Consider the following 13933-nt stretch of genomic DNA (forward strand, 5'->3'; position numbering starts at 1 on the left):
ATCTCACCCAAAACTTCACAGGCAGGGTGCCTGCTCTGATGCCAATTGAAATTCTAGTTATCAGACTTTGGATGTCACACTGGTTGTTATGACATCCAATTCTGCACAGACAGGGATTATGCTGAACTTAATAGTAAGTGCAGTAAATAACACAAGTAATTGTTCACCCAGTTCAGTCCAACATGACCTACATCTGGGGGCTACCAAGCCAGGGAGGAAATCCACTATTAGTAGTATCAATTCAAAGCTAAACTCACCCGTTTACAACTTATCACTTAATCCCTACCCAATGCAATTTCAATCTTAACCTAAGATCAGAGTTCCTACTCACTCCCCCTCAATCACCTCAGTGATATTAAAAACACTTTGAAGTCACACTTCAAAAACAACTCTTGATTATGCTTCACAGCTTAAATCAAGATACACAGCACTCACGCTTAAAAGCTTTGAGTGACACAACACTTACAACTCAATGAACACCCTATGCCAAAGCAATCATCTACTTGATAATGGCTTGGCTTACAAGATACGTCTAATACAAGACTCACAAAATACAGCAGTGAAGTATGATGGACACACTAACTCTTCACGCTTCAAAATCCCCGAGACTGAATGAAGGAATGCCTTCCTTTTTATATTGCAGCACCTGGGCTTTTGCACTTGTATTTTCCTGAATTTTAGGTCACACAAGTTCCCTCAAATTCAACATTTAGGTTGCTAACAAATAGGCTATTTGTTAGGTTCATTGAATGTAGCTTGGTTGTTGATTTCCTGGATTTTCTCTCAGCTGTTGAATCCCTAAAGAATAGCCTGAGAAAAAGCTGAAACAGAAAACTGAACAACCTACAAATTAGCATATGCTGTCAGGCACGAATGTCACGACATTCAGCTTGACATCAAGGTCCATATGCTGAGTCTGTTTTTCCAGAAAACAGACTGTACAAATTTGTTGACCTGTACATGATCAAAATGACCATACTACAGTAACAGCTTACATTAATAAATGTCAAAGTGTCCAACTTAACATTTACACACTTGGCCTTAAGTTAGTTCTGTTATTCTCTTGAAGAACAAACTAAGTAATATGCTGAAGTATAGCAGAACACCACTCTGCCTAATCTTCAGTAGCTGCTGTCAATGATGAATGTCACAACATCCAGTTTGACATTCAGTCAGTAGGCCTTATGCCAGGTCTGGTTCTTCCTTGATAACCAGACAGCAAATGAATACTAAGTTCTAACAGAACTTCTGTTCCTTAGTATCTGTTGACAGGTATGAATGTCACAGCATTCAATAATCCTGTGTTAGCTAGTCCTGCAGTAACTACAATGTAGTCACACATACATGTCAAGACATCAGTCAAGACATTAGTGTTTTACCATATAATGCAGCCAATTAAACACCTACAGGTTGGTATACCACTTACGTAACCACTCTCTTTCTCCATGTAGTCTGGAAGTCCTGTCGCATTTTTGGCAGGCATTTGGCTGAAGTCCTCCTTAAGAGGCCATGATTGTGATTGTTTATATTTGTGCTAAAGACCTCCTTGTTGAGGCATGTTACTTGTTAAGTCCTCCTAAGTGAAGAGGCAATTGACAGATAGAAGGGATTAGCAATCAATCCCCTGTTATTCGTTGAGTCGTTCATTATGCTCGCACTACGTGCTAATGCTCTTGAACATAACCCATAATCTTGTATATAGTCAGTCAACTGGAATAGGGTCCCTCATTCTGGATCCCCACATCTTCTTTATCATAAGCTCACCCAGGCCAGGGTTAAGAGCATGAGGTCTAATCCTCATTACCTTCATCAGCTTCACCCTAACTCTCAATGTTAGTGGTTAAGAGCTTCAGAACACCCCTACAGTTTTGGCTTGTTTGTCAAGGTTGATATGACCCCTCTTGACTAAAGCCTAACCGTTTGTCTGAGCCTCTTGTTTGTATATAGAGTGTGATGATTGCATTTTGTGTGTTTGTATTTGTTGCTTGTTCATTGTTTTAAGAGTTGGATGTAAGACCATTGATTGGCTTACTATTTCCTATTTGTTTGAGGAGTTAGATGTAAGCCCAGCCGTTGGCATTCTGTTTCCTGTTTGTTGTGTAGAGTTGGATGTAAGACCATTGATTGGCATTCGGTTTCCAGTTTTTGTTGTTCTCTTATGAGACTTGCTTATAGTCTCCCCATAGGATTGCTAGACTTCGTATAGTCTCTCGTTTGCATGTCAATTAAGGTAGCACGGTTCCTTCGTCTAGGACTTCCTTTCTTGCATGAGCATTCCTAAAACACAAACAAACTCTATATTCTCTTAAGGACACGTTGACTCCTTCTACTACAGGTGAGTAAGTCTCCAAATGTCGAGCATCCGGTAGATTGCGTAGTAACGCCGTTCATCTAAAAAACACAAAACAAACAGAAATAGGTTGGTCGAGCTACGATGCTCTGATTCTCAATCCTTCTTGAGATACGTATGCAGCAGGGTAGGGCCTGTGCAAGCAATAACTCTTTATTTTCCCTACTTTGATTTTCTCTCTTTTGCATTGCATATAGGATTTTTACACACACTTTAGACATAAATAGCAAACGTGGATCCTGTGGAGTACCACAGACGTTAAGGGGTGCGATAATCTTCCCTTCACTTAACCGGCCCCCTTACTCAGTTTCTTTGGTTCGAGACTTTGTTTTATCCGTTCCCTCTAGGTTATGCAGTACTACCTTTCCCTCCTCTTGGGATAAAAGTACATAGCTGGCGACTCTATTCTTTTCTCCTCGCCACTCTTTTTCGCGTTTGTACCTGGATTCGGGAAATCCTAGGGAGCGACACCTGTGATCTCTGACTTTTATTAGTTTTTATTTGAAAACTTCTTTCTTTTTGGGTTTTGTTCGTACTTTTTCCCTTTTCCCTTGGTAACAATAAAAGCGCGGTGGCGACTCTTTTTAATTGATCTCTAGCTTGTCAATAGCTTGATGATCATGAATTTCCCGCTACATAAATTAAGTGGAAACTCTGCTGGGGAGTAGTCTCCAGTGGATTTAGCCTACTTTTTGTGTGAATATATTTGTATATATGTGATGTTTGTGTATATGTATGTGTGATATAATCTGCTTCTTGTGCTTGGTGATCTCTGAGTGGTGAGATAAGTTCTAACTCGAACTTGAGTGCAATTAAGATAGGAGGATGGTAAGTCATGTTCGACTTGTGTGGAGTAGTCCTTAACAAGTTGGCTTGAGATCCATCCGCTCAGTGGAGACTCCTTTGGATTTGGAAATGTCACACAAGTATTTGTGGTTAGGCATTACTATCTCTAATTGGGTCTAAGAAGCTAAGGACCTTAGAACATTTAACTCATCTTGGCCTATTTAGGACGTAGTGCGGAAACTGTTCAGGTGTAGACTTGATAACAGTTGTTTCGCGATACTACACTCAAACGAGTTTCTCTTGAGAATATTATGGGTCGATGAGTCAGTCATCTTAACCCGTAATATTCGATAGATGGAATTAAGACTCTGGGAACTTTTTAGAACATGATCTACAGGTTTTTATCCTTAGTTCACTCCTTTGGGATGGTTCTTACCCAGACTTCATGCTCGTGACTTGATACAAACCCTTGATTCTTGGTTGATCCAATCAAGTCTTGTCAATATCAATGGAACTTGGGTGTTGATAAGGTGTAAACCATAATCCACCAAAATGGATGATTGATCTTGATAATGACTTGATTCATCCCTTGACCTTTGTTTTCCTTGTGTGTGATCCCTCATTTGTGATTGTTGCATTCATGCATTCATGCGCATCATAACATTCATCACATGAAAAATTTCAAGGAACTAAGGTATCATTTGCAAATATCAGACCATGGATTATGGACGAAGGAACACTAAGAAGTACAGTTTCATATGTCCCGACTTGAAAGAGTTAAGGAAGCTAGCATCTTTTGTATTAAATCCCTTGGACTTCAAACAACATCATGGGAAGCTTTTGTCCATCTTGTCTGCTGATGTGGTTGAAGGACTCTTGAGTGTGCTAGTGCAGTTCTATGATCCTCTCTACCATTGTTTTACTTTCCCATATTTTCAACTTGTGCCTACCTTGGAGGAGTATTCTCATCTTTTGGGGATACCTGTTTCTAGTAGAGTGCCTTTTAGTGGATTGGAAGAGATTCCCCGATCTAGTATTATTGCTGAAGCTCTTCACTTGAAGAAGTCTGAGATAAAGGCTCATTGGGTGAAGAAAGGAGGGTTATTTGGGTTGTCATTTGTTTTCCTCATCAAGGAAGCTACTACTTTTGCTCAAGCTGGTAGTGTCGACGCTTTTTAAGTTATCTTTGTGTTGCTCATCTATGGATTAGCTTAGTTCCCTAACATTGACGGTTTTGTTGATGTTAATGCCATTGGACTTTTCTTGATTGGGAATCATGTGCCTACTTTGTTGGGTGATATGTATTTCTCTTTGCATCTAAGGAATTCAAGGGTGGTGGAACGATTGTCTGTTGCATTCCTCTTCTGTACAAGTAGTTTATTTTGCACTTGCTTCAGACGCCTGCTTTTGTGGAGAACAGACAATGTCTAACGTGGTCTCAGAGACTTATGTCTCTCACTAATGATGATATAGTTTGGTATGATCCGTCCTAGAACGGTTTGGAGATTATTGATAGTTATGGTGAATTCTCTAATGTGCCTCTCATTGGTACACAAGGAGGAATTAACTACAACCCTGCTTTGGCTCGTCGTCAACTTGGGTTCCCCTTGAGAGACAAACCTTATAACATGATGTTAGAAGGTCTTTTCTATCAAGAGGGTAAAGATCCCCAACATTTGAAGCAGAAGATTGTGCATGCTTGGCATAATGTGCATAGGAAAGGAAGATCCGAGCTTGGTCCGTGCAATTGTGTAGCTTTGGAAGCTTACACTCTTTGGGTGAAGAAGAGAGCTATGGAGTTGAAGATGCCTTATCCTTGTGAAAGACCTATCTCTATGGTTGTGGTTGAGCCATTAACTCTCCCTAACCAAGATGTAGAGGAGTTGGAAGACACGCTCGCCAAGATGAAGCAAGAGAAGGATATGTGGGAAGAGCGTTTCCGTGCTTTGAGCAAAAAGCATGAAGAGTTGCAGTTAGAGTCTAAGGACAAAGATGCACTGATTGAGCTACTTGAAGACCGAGTGGCAAAGAGACAGAGAGAGCCAAAGGTTTCATCTTCTAGCATGCCTCAGTCTTCCATTGCTTGGAAGAAGATTGTTGACCAGCTTATCCTCGAGAAGACTCAGATGAAAGCTTCTTTTGAGACCAAGATCCATCGCATTCGAAGGAAGTATGCGCCTTTAGCCAGATCTTCTGACATTGTTGTTAGGGATCCTTAGGATGACTAGTCTCCTTTTCTCTTGTATCTTTTTATTTTGGTTTTTGAAATTGTACTCAGTGTAATATTTCCAATTTATATAAATAAAAAGGGATTTTTGGTCATATCAAATTGTTGCAATTGCCATTTAAATATTATATATTTGCAAATGATATAGTAAGTTCCTTGAAAAATAAAAATCAAGCATTGCATTTCATGCATCATTTGCATAAGCAGGTTTTTGCCAGGTCTCTGATTGGTGTTTCTTTTGTGCTTGAAGCCAAGTTGACTCACCGGTACAATACCAGGGCCAATCATCTGATGGATGAAGGCATGATTCAGATTGTTCAATCCCGTCATGTAGATGACGATGTCAATGTCATAGTGCCCGTTTTCAAGCAACAAGAGCGGTTGGTAATTCAATATGATAACAGCAACAATAATAATGTCAGTCAAAGATCAGTATCGCCGTTGGTAATACGGTTAGCGGGCCCAATCCCGTATTCATCTGATAAGGCTGTACCATACCAGTATAATGCTACAATGATGAAAAATGGTCAAGAGGTCTCGTTACCTAAGACTAGTTCAGTTGTGAGCATTGTTGATGTTACGAAGGTGACCCACAATGGTTGAGTGTTTGGGTCGGTGGTCCCAGAGGAAATGATTGTTGGTAAGAAAGCGGAGGTACCTAATGTAGATTTGGTTGGCTGTTCAAAGGATAAGTCTGGTGAATCCAGCAACTTGAAAGCCAATGATGATAATGAGGTGCTCTGATTGATCAAAAGGAGTGAATTTAATGTGGTTGTCTCTGCTTTTGAATTCTAAAGCGCACAGAGAAGCACTACAGAGAGTTCTTGAACAAGCATATATAGAGCAAGATGTTACTGTGGATCAATTTGATCATATCGTGGCTAACATCACTTCATGCAATAATTTGAGCTTCTGTGACGAAGAACTCCCTGAGGAGGGAAGAAATCATAATCTAGCTTTGCATATTTCAATGAACTGTAAGGAAGATGCTTTGTCAAATGTGCTCGTTGACACCGGTTCGTCACTCAATATGCTTTCGAAGTCAACTTTGTCGAAGTTATCTTACCAAGGAGCGCCCATGAGGTATAGTGGGGTAATTGTCAAAGCCTTTGATGGCTCGCGCAAAACGGTAATTGGTGAAGTGGACCTTCAAGTCAAGATAGGTCCGAGTGATTTTCAGATTACTTTTCAAGTAATGGATATCCACCCGACCTACAACTGTTTATTGGGAAGGCCATGGATTCATGAGGCAGGGGTTGTTACCTCCACTCTGCACCAGAAGCTCAAATTTGTCAAGAATGGCAAGCTAGTGATTGTGGGAGGAGAGAAGGCGTTGTTTGTTAGCCATCTGTCATCTTTCTCGTATGTTGAAGCTGAGGATGAGGTTGGAACTCCGTTCCAAGCCTTGTCTATTGCTGCTGAGAAGAGAGTTGGGGCACCTATGTCCTCGTTGAAAGATGCTCAGAAGATCGTTGAAGAAGGAACTGTTGATCAGTGGGGGCGCATGGTAGAGGTCTCCGACAACAAAGGCAGAACCGGTTTGGGGTTCCAGAAAGGCTCATCAATTGTTAGATCTGAAGATATGCAACTTAGCTTCCGTAGAGGAGGGTTCATTCATGGCAATGAACAACACTTAGCTGCTGTGCTAGAGGATAGCAAAGAGGAAAACTGCACCAACTTTGTAACGCATGGAAGGACATGAAACAATTGGATTGTCGTTGATATTCCTGTTATTTTGCATCGATCTAAGTAATTGCTTTTATATTTTAAAAATCCTTCTCCTATGCCTAAGGGAGAAGTGAACATTGTTTGGGCATTTTAAATTGATCATCAATAAAATTAATTCTATTCATCCACATCTTTGATGTTTAGTTTTACTTTTTTGCTTTATTCTGAAAATGGTAATCACAAAAAATATAAATAAACAATATAATTGCCTATCTGCATAATATTTGGTCATAAATTCACTTCTCTAAAATCAAAATATCAAATCATTATGCAGGTTGGTTCCTAACCCCATTGAATACAATGATCCTTCTCCTTCTCCAAATTTTGAATTCCTTGTGTTTGAGGCCGAGGAGGAAAGTGATGTAGGAGTGAGTGATGAATTGGCTCGTCTTCTTGAGCAAGATGAAAAGATTATTCAGCCGTTTGAAGAGCAGATTGAGCTAGTCAACTTGGGTTCCGAGGATGATGTGAAGGAAGTCAAGATTGGGTCTCGATTATGTTCAGATGCTAAGAAGGGTTGATTGATCTTCTTCGAGAGTATTCAGATGTGTTTGCTTGGTCTTATCAAGACATGCCTGGTTTAGATTCTGAGATTGTGGAACATAGATTGTCGTTGAAGCCAAAATGCCCGCCAGTCAAGCAGAAGTTGAGAAGAACGCATCCTGATATGGCTGTGAAGATCAAAGAGGAAGTTCAAAAGCAGATTGATGTCGATTTCATTGTAACTGTTGAGTATCCGCAATGGGTGGCCAATATTGTGCCTGTGCCGAAGAAAGATGGAAAAGTTCGCATGTGTGTCGACTATAGAGATTTGAATAAGGCCAGCCCGAAAGATGATTTCCCTTTGCCACACATTGATATGTTGGTAAACAATACTGCTAAATTCAAAGTCTTTTCGTTTATAGATAGATTTTCCGGATATAATCAGAACAAAATGGCACCCGAAGATATGGAGAAGACCATATTCATTACACCTTAGGGAACATTATGTTATAGAGTGATGCCTTTCGGTCTAAAGAATGCTGGTGCAACTTACCAGAGAGCAATGACTACTCTTTTTTCATGATATGATGCATAAAGAGATTGAAGTTTATGTCAATGACATGATTGCTAAATCAATTGATGAAGAGGAACATGTTGAGCATTTGTTGAAGTTATTCCAGTGTTTGAGGAAGTATAAACTCCGCCTGAATCCCAATAAGTGTACTTTTGGTGTTCGTTCTGGTAAGTTGTTGGGCTTTATTGTCAGCGAGAATGGTATTGAAGTTGATCCTGCCAAGGTCAAAGCAATACAAGAGATGCCTACGCCCAAAACTGAGAAGCAAGTTATAGGTTTTCTCGGCCGCTTGAATTATATTTCCAGATTCATTTCCCACATGACTGCCACATGTGCGCCTATATTCAAGCTTCTTCGGAAAGATCAGTCTTGTGATTGGACCGAAGATTTCCAGAAAGCATTTGATAGTATCAAGGAATATCTGCTTGAACCGCCGATTTTGTCTCCGCCTGTTGAAGGAAGACCGTTGATCATGTATTTGATTGTGCTAGAAGATAGTTTGGGTTGTGTTCTTGGTCAGCAAGATGAGACTTGGAAGAAAGAATTTTCAATTTACTACCTCAGTAAGAAGTTCACCGACTGTGAGACTCGGTATTCAATGCTTGAGAAGACTTGTTGCACATTGGCTTGGGTTGCTAAGCGTCTGCGCCAATATATGTTGAATCATACCACTTGGTTGATATCCAAAATAGATCCGATCAAGTATATATTTGAGAAGCCTGCTTTAACTGGAAGGATTGCCTGTTGGCAGATGTTATTATCAGAGTATGATATTGAATACCGATCTCAGAAAGCAATCAAAGGTAGTATCTTGGCTGACCATCTGGCTCACCAACCAATTGAAGATTACCAGACAGTGCAGTATGATTTTCCTGATGAAGAGATTTTGTACTTGAAAATGAAAGATTGTGATGAACCATTGCTTGAAGAAGGGCCAGAACCTGGTTCCCGTTGGGGCATGGTATTTGATGGAGTTGTTAATCAATATGGAAATGGCATTGGGGCAATGATTATTACTCCTCAAGGCACGCATCTACCATTTACAGCTAGATTGACTTTCAAGTGTACAAACAACATGCCAGAATATGAAGCTTGCATTATGGGTCTTGAAGAGGCCATGAATCTCAGAATCAAGTATTTGGATGTCTTCGGTGATTCGACTTTGGTTGTGAATCAAATCAAAGGTGAATGGGAGACAAATCAACCCGGTTTAGTACCGTATAGAGATTATGCGAGGAGGATTTCAACTTTCTTTACAAAGGTTGAGTTTCATTATATCCCTCGAGATGAGAACCGGATGGCAGATGCTCTTGCAACGTTGGCGTCAATGATTGTAGTGAAGTACTGGAATGAAGTTCCCAATTTGTCGGTGATGCGTCTTGATAGGCCAACTCATGTGTTTGTTGTTGAAGAGATTAAAGACGAGAAGTCGTGGTATTATGACATCAAATGTTTCCTCCAAAGTCAGATTTACCCGTCTAGGGCATCTTTGAAAGATAAGAAGACTTTGAGAAGATTAGCCGGTAATTTCTACTTGAATGGTGATATACTGTACAAGAGAAACTTTGACATGGTTTTGCTCAGATGCGTGGATAGACACGAAGCAGGCTTGTTGATGACTGAAGTGCATGAAGGTTCCTTTGGTACTCATTCCAATGGACATGCAATGGCGAAGAAAATGTTGCGAGCAGGTTACTATTGGCTGACAATGGAATCTGACTATTGCAAATTTGTGAAGAAGTGCCACAAGTGTCAAATTTATGCTGATAAGATTCATGTTCCTCTGACACTTTTGAATGTTATCTCTTCCCCATGGCCCTTCTCCATGTGGGGAATTGACATGATTGGGATGATTGAGCCCAAAGCTTCGAATGGACATCGTTTCATTTTGGTGGCAATTGATTACTTCACCAAATGGGTTGAAGCGGCATCGTATGCGACTGTAACCAAGCAAGTTAATGTAAGGTTTATTAAGAATCAGATTATATGTCGTTATAGTGTGCCAAGTAAGATCATTACTGACAATGGATCAAACTTGAATAATAATATGGTGGAAGCTCTTTGCAAAGACTTTAAGATTGCACATCATAATTCTTCTCCCTACAGACCCAAGATGAATGGGGTTGTTGAAGCTGCGAATAAGAACATCAAGAAGATTATCCAGAAGATGGTTGTCACATATAAGGATTGGCATGAGATGCTCCCATTTGCTTTACATGGGTATCGCACATCTGTCCGCACTTCAACAGGGGCCACCCCTTTCTCTCTTGTAAATGGTATGGAAGCAGTGCTCCCCGTAGTGGTTGAGATTCCTTCATTGCGTGTGCTCATGGAAGCCAAGTTGACTGAAGCTGAATGGTGTCAAACTAGGTTTGACCAGTTGAATTTGATTGAAGAGAAGAGGTTAACTACCATGTGTCATGGTCAGTTATATCATCAAAGGATGAAGAAAGCTTTTGATAAGAAAGTCAAACCTCGAGTGTTCAGAGAAGGAGACCTTGTGCTCAAGAAGATTTTGACATTCAAGCCAGATTCCATAGGAAAATGGACTCTTAATTATGAAGGCCCATGTGTTGTTAAGGGCGCCTTTTCAGGCAGTGCATTGATTCTTACAACTATGGATGGTGAAGAGTTCACTCGTCTTATGAACGCAGATGCAGTCAAGAAATACTTCTCCTAAAAAAAATCAAAAAAAAAACAGCTCGCTAAGTTGAAAACCCGAAAGGGCGGCTTAGGCAAAAATGAGCGTCTCGGTGGATTGAAAACCCGAAAGGGCGATCCAAGCAAAAATTAGAGACATAAAACAGAAAGAATTTCCCGATAAGTTGAGTACTCCACTTTGGGGAAACTTATGCAAAAATTAGGGATTATGGCAAGTAACTGCATTCTGCTAATCTTCAGTGATTTTGAAGAGTTGGTTGAGCACAAGGACTAACATCAGCTCATCTCCAGCAGCGGTCAAAAGTACATTGGATATCAAGAGTTGGTAGAAAGATTAAGGATCATGTGTATTCAATGTAACCCTTTTCCATGTAAATTACCATTTTCAACTTTGTAGAATCTATGGAGTCTTTTCATTTACAGACTACCATCCTATTAAATAAAGTTGAGCTTTTATCCAATTGTTTCTTCTCTTATTTACTTCAGCCAATAGTTTTAAATTTTATTATGATCATTTTGAAATTAAATTTTCAAATCAAAATCAAGTTTTATTTAAAATATAAAAGAAAGAACTTTTCCAAAGCAAGTAAAAGGAATATCAACAACATTTCAGTAAATAGCAAGTCCTTAAGTGTGAAGCATCGGAGGTTCCCCAAGCAGTTAACCCTTTTGGTATCCCTAGACGTTTGTGTTGATTCAGTTCCTCGGCGGAGTGTTGATCCTCAGTGGACTTCCTTTCCTCGTCGCCAGCTAAGTTGATAGATTCAGATACCCTGCGGTGTGTTGTTTTCCCTGACAGAGTTTCTACCTTCCACAGCGGAGTTCGTATTTCCTCAGTAGGTGGATCTTCATCAGAGATGTTTGATCTTCCCCAGTAGATCGCTTTGGTGTCCCCACCAGTCGCCATTGATCTTTGCTCCCATTCAGAGTTTTCCTCCTGGTTTCTGAGCAGCTTTTGTTGATTTATTTCTCTGTAGGGTTGTCTCCCATTGTTTTATGGTGATTGACCTAAAATTCCCCATAAATTGGATGTTCTATCCTCGGCAGATCCCCTCCGCCCTCAGCTAAGGTTGAGCCCTTCGGGATGTTGATCTCTCTGTTCTTCGGCAGTTGTCTCCATATTTTTGTGGATTGACCAAGGATTGTACCGGTGGTTCAATTTCTTTGTGACACCTTTGTATCCTTTGTGATTGTTTTGTCAGCATAATCATCATATACACATATACATATACATTCATATAATTTCATAATTTGCATATCTTGCATCTTCATATTTAATTTGTTTGAGATTCTTATTCTCTGTTATGGTGGTACTTTATCCCCATACCAAATCTGGTGTCTGTCCTCCTTCAATTGTAGAGTGTCAGCCCCTTAAGCAGAAAGACTCTAATCTTTCTCTGTTTCCCCACTGAGTTTGTTTCCTCGTGGATGGTTGTTATTTCCGTTTCCTCTCCAGTAAATTTTCTGGATGGAATTACTCCCCTTGAGCTATATCCTCATTGGGCTGAGTCTTGATTGATTGTTTCTTTCTAGCTCTTACCTAGATAGATATTTTGGTCCCCTAAGAGTCTATTACCCAGTAACTGGTAATATTCTTCTTAGTCTGCAGTTTGTTACCTCTTTTCTAATACCCAGTAAAAGTACCCTTTTTCTCCTCAGTGGAATCCCCGGGAAGTATATCCTTGATATGTTCATCTTAATCGATGACGGATATCTTTCTTTCCCCCGCGGGAGTCTATCCTTGATATGTTCACTTTAACAAGTGACGGATATTCTCATCTTTGGTATTCTATCCAGTAAAAAGGTATTTGTAATCCCTATTTTGTTCCTTAGAAAGTTAATCCTTGATATGTTCATCTTAACCGATGACGGGTTTTCTTCTCCTTGTGGTCTTCTACCCAGTAATCGGTAGTTATAAATCCTACTTTTTCCCCTGCGCGGAGACTATCCTTGATATGTTCACTTTAACCAGTGATGGATTTTCTCTTCTTTGGTATTCTATCCAGTAACTGATAGATGTAATCCCTATTTTTGCCCCCCTTTTCCAAGTCTATCCTTGATATGTTCATCTTAACCGGTGACAGATTTTCTCTTTGGTTGGTTTTCTACCCAGTAACCGTAGTTGTAAATCCTATTGTGTCCCCTCGCAGAGTTAATCCTTGATATGTTCATCCTAACCGGTGATGGACTTTCTCTCCGACGGTTTTCTATCCATATTTTGATAGATGTAATTCCTCCCTTTTTGTTCAGTTGGTATATCCTTGATATGTTCATCCTAATCGATGACGGGTATCCTCCTTGACATTTTCCAGGCAAGTCTATCCTTGATATGTTCATCCTAATCGATGACGGATTTTCTTCCCTGTCGAGTTTATCCTTGATATGTTCATCCTAACTGATGACGGATACTCTCACCCTAGGTCTCCTGCCCAGTAACTGGTAGTTATAAATCCTATTTTCCGCAGTTTCCCCAGCAGGGTTATTCTTACTCAGTAACCGGTAATGAATTTCCCTACTGGTGATCCTCAGCGAGTCATCCTTGATATGTTCATCCTAACCAATGACGGATGATCTCTCTGACAGATCTTTATTATCTCCTTACCCAGTAACAAGTAGTAGATAATAAATTTCTACTCCTCTTGTGTTGAAGTTTATTGCTTCCCCAACTGAGTTGAGTGCATATTTCCTTAGTGAAATTATTTTCCCCTGCATGATTCGAGTACTTCAGTTTTACCCTGACTTACTCGTATCCCCTACAGATGTTGTTATTTCCCCGGCTGAATCTTTCCATTTCGTCTGGAATTCCTCTAGTCCCCCAGTAGTTTTAAGACGTAGCCTGGCCTACGCATAACTCCTTTTTATCCCCTCAGAGTCTTTGTCTCCCCAGTGAGTTTTCCTTACGAAATGCATTATACTTCTGTGGACTTTCGGTCTCTCTGATTTCTTTTTCCTTTGTGGCAATATTTCCCCACAGAGCATTTAACTTTTGCATTCATATCATATGCATCATGAGGTCGCTTAGGGACCAAAATTTGTTTCTATATGTTGTTATCTAAGCCCATTCTACTGAGTCAACATGAAGATTTTAACCTTCGCCTCCTCGGTCAGAATGTCCTTAAATAGG

Source organism: Lathyrus oleraceus, chromosome 2 (assembly GCF_024323335.1).
Source record: "Lathyrus oleraceus cultivar Zhongwan6 chromosome 2, CAAS_Psat_ZW6_1.0, whole genome shotgun sequence".
NCBI classification, from domain to species: domain Eukaryota; kingdom Viridiplantae; phylum Streptophyta; class Magnoliopsida; order Fabales; family Fabaceae; genus Lathyrus; species Lathyrus oleraceus.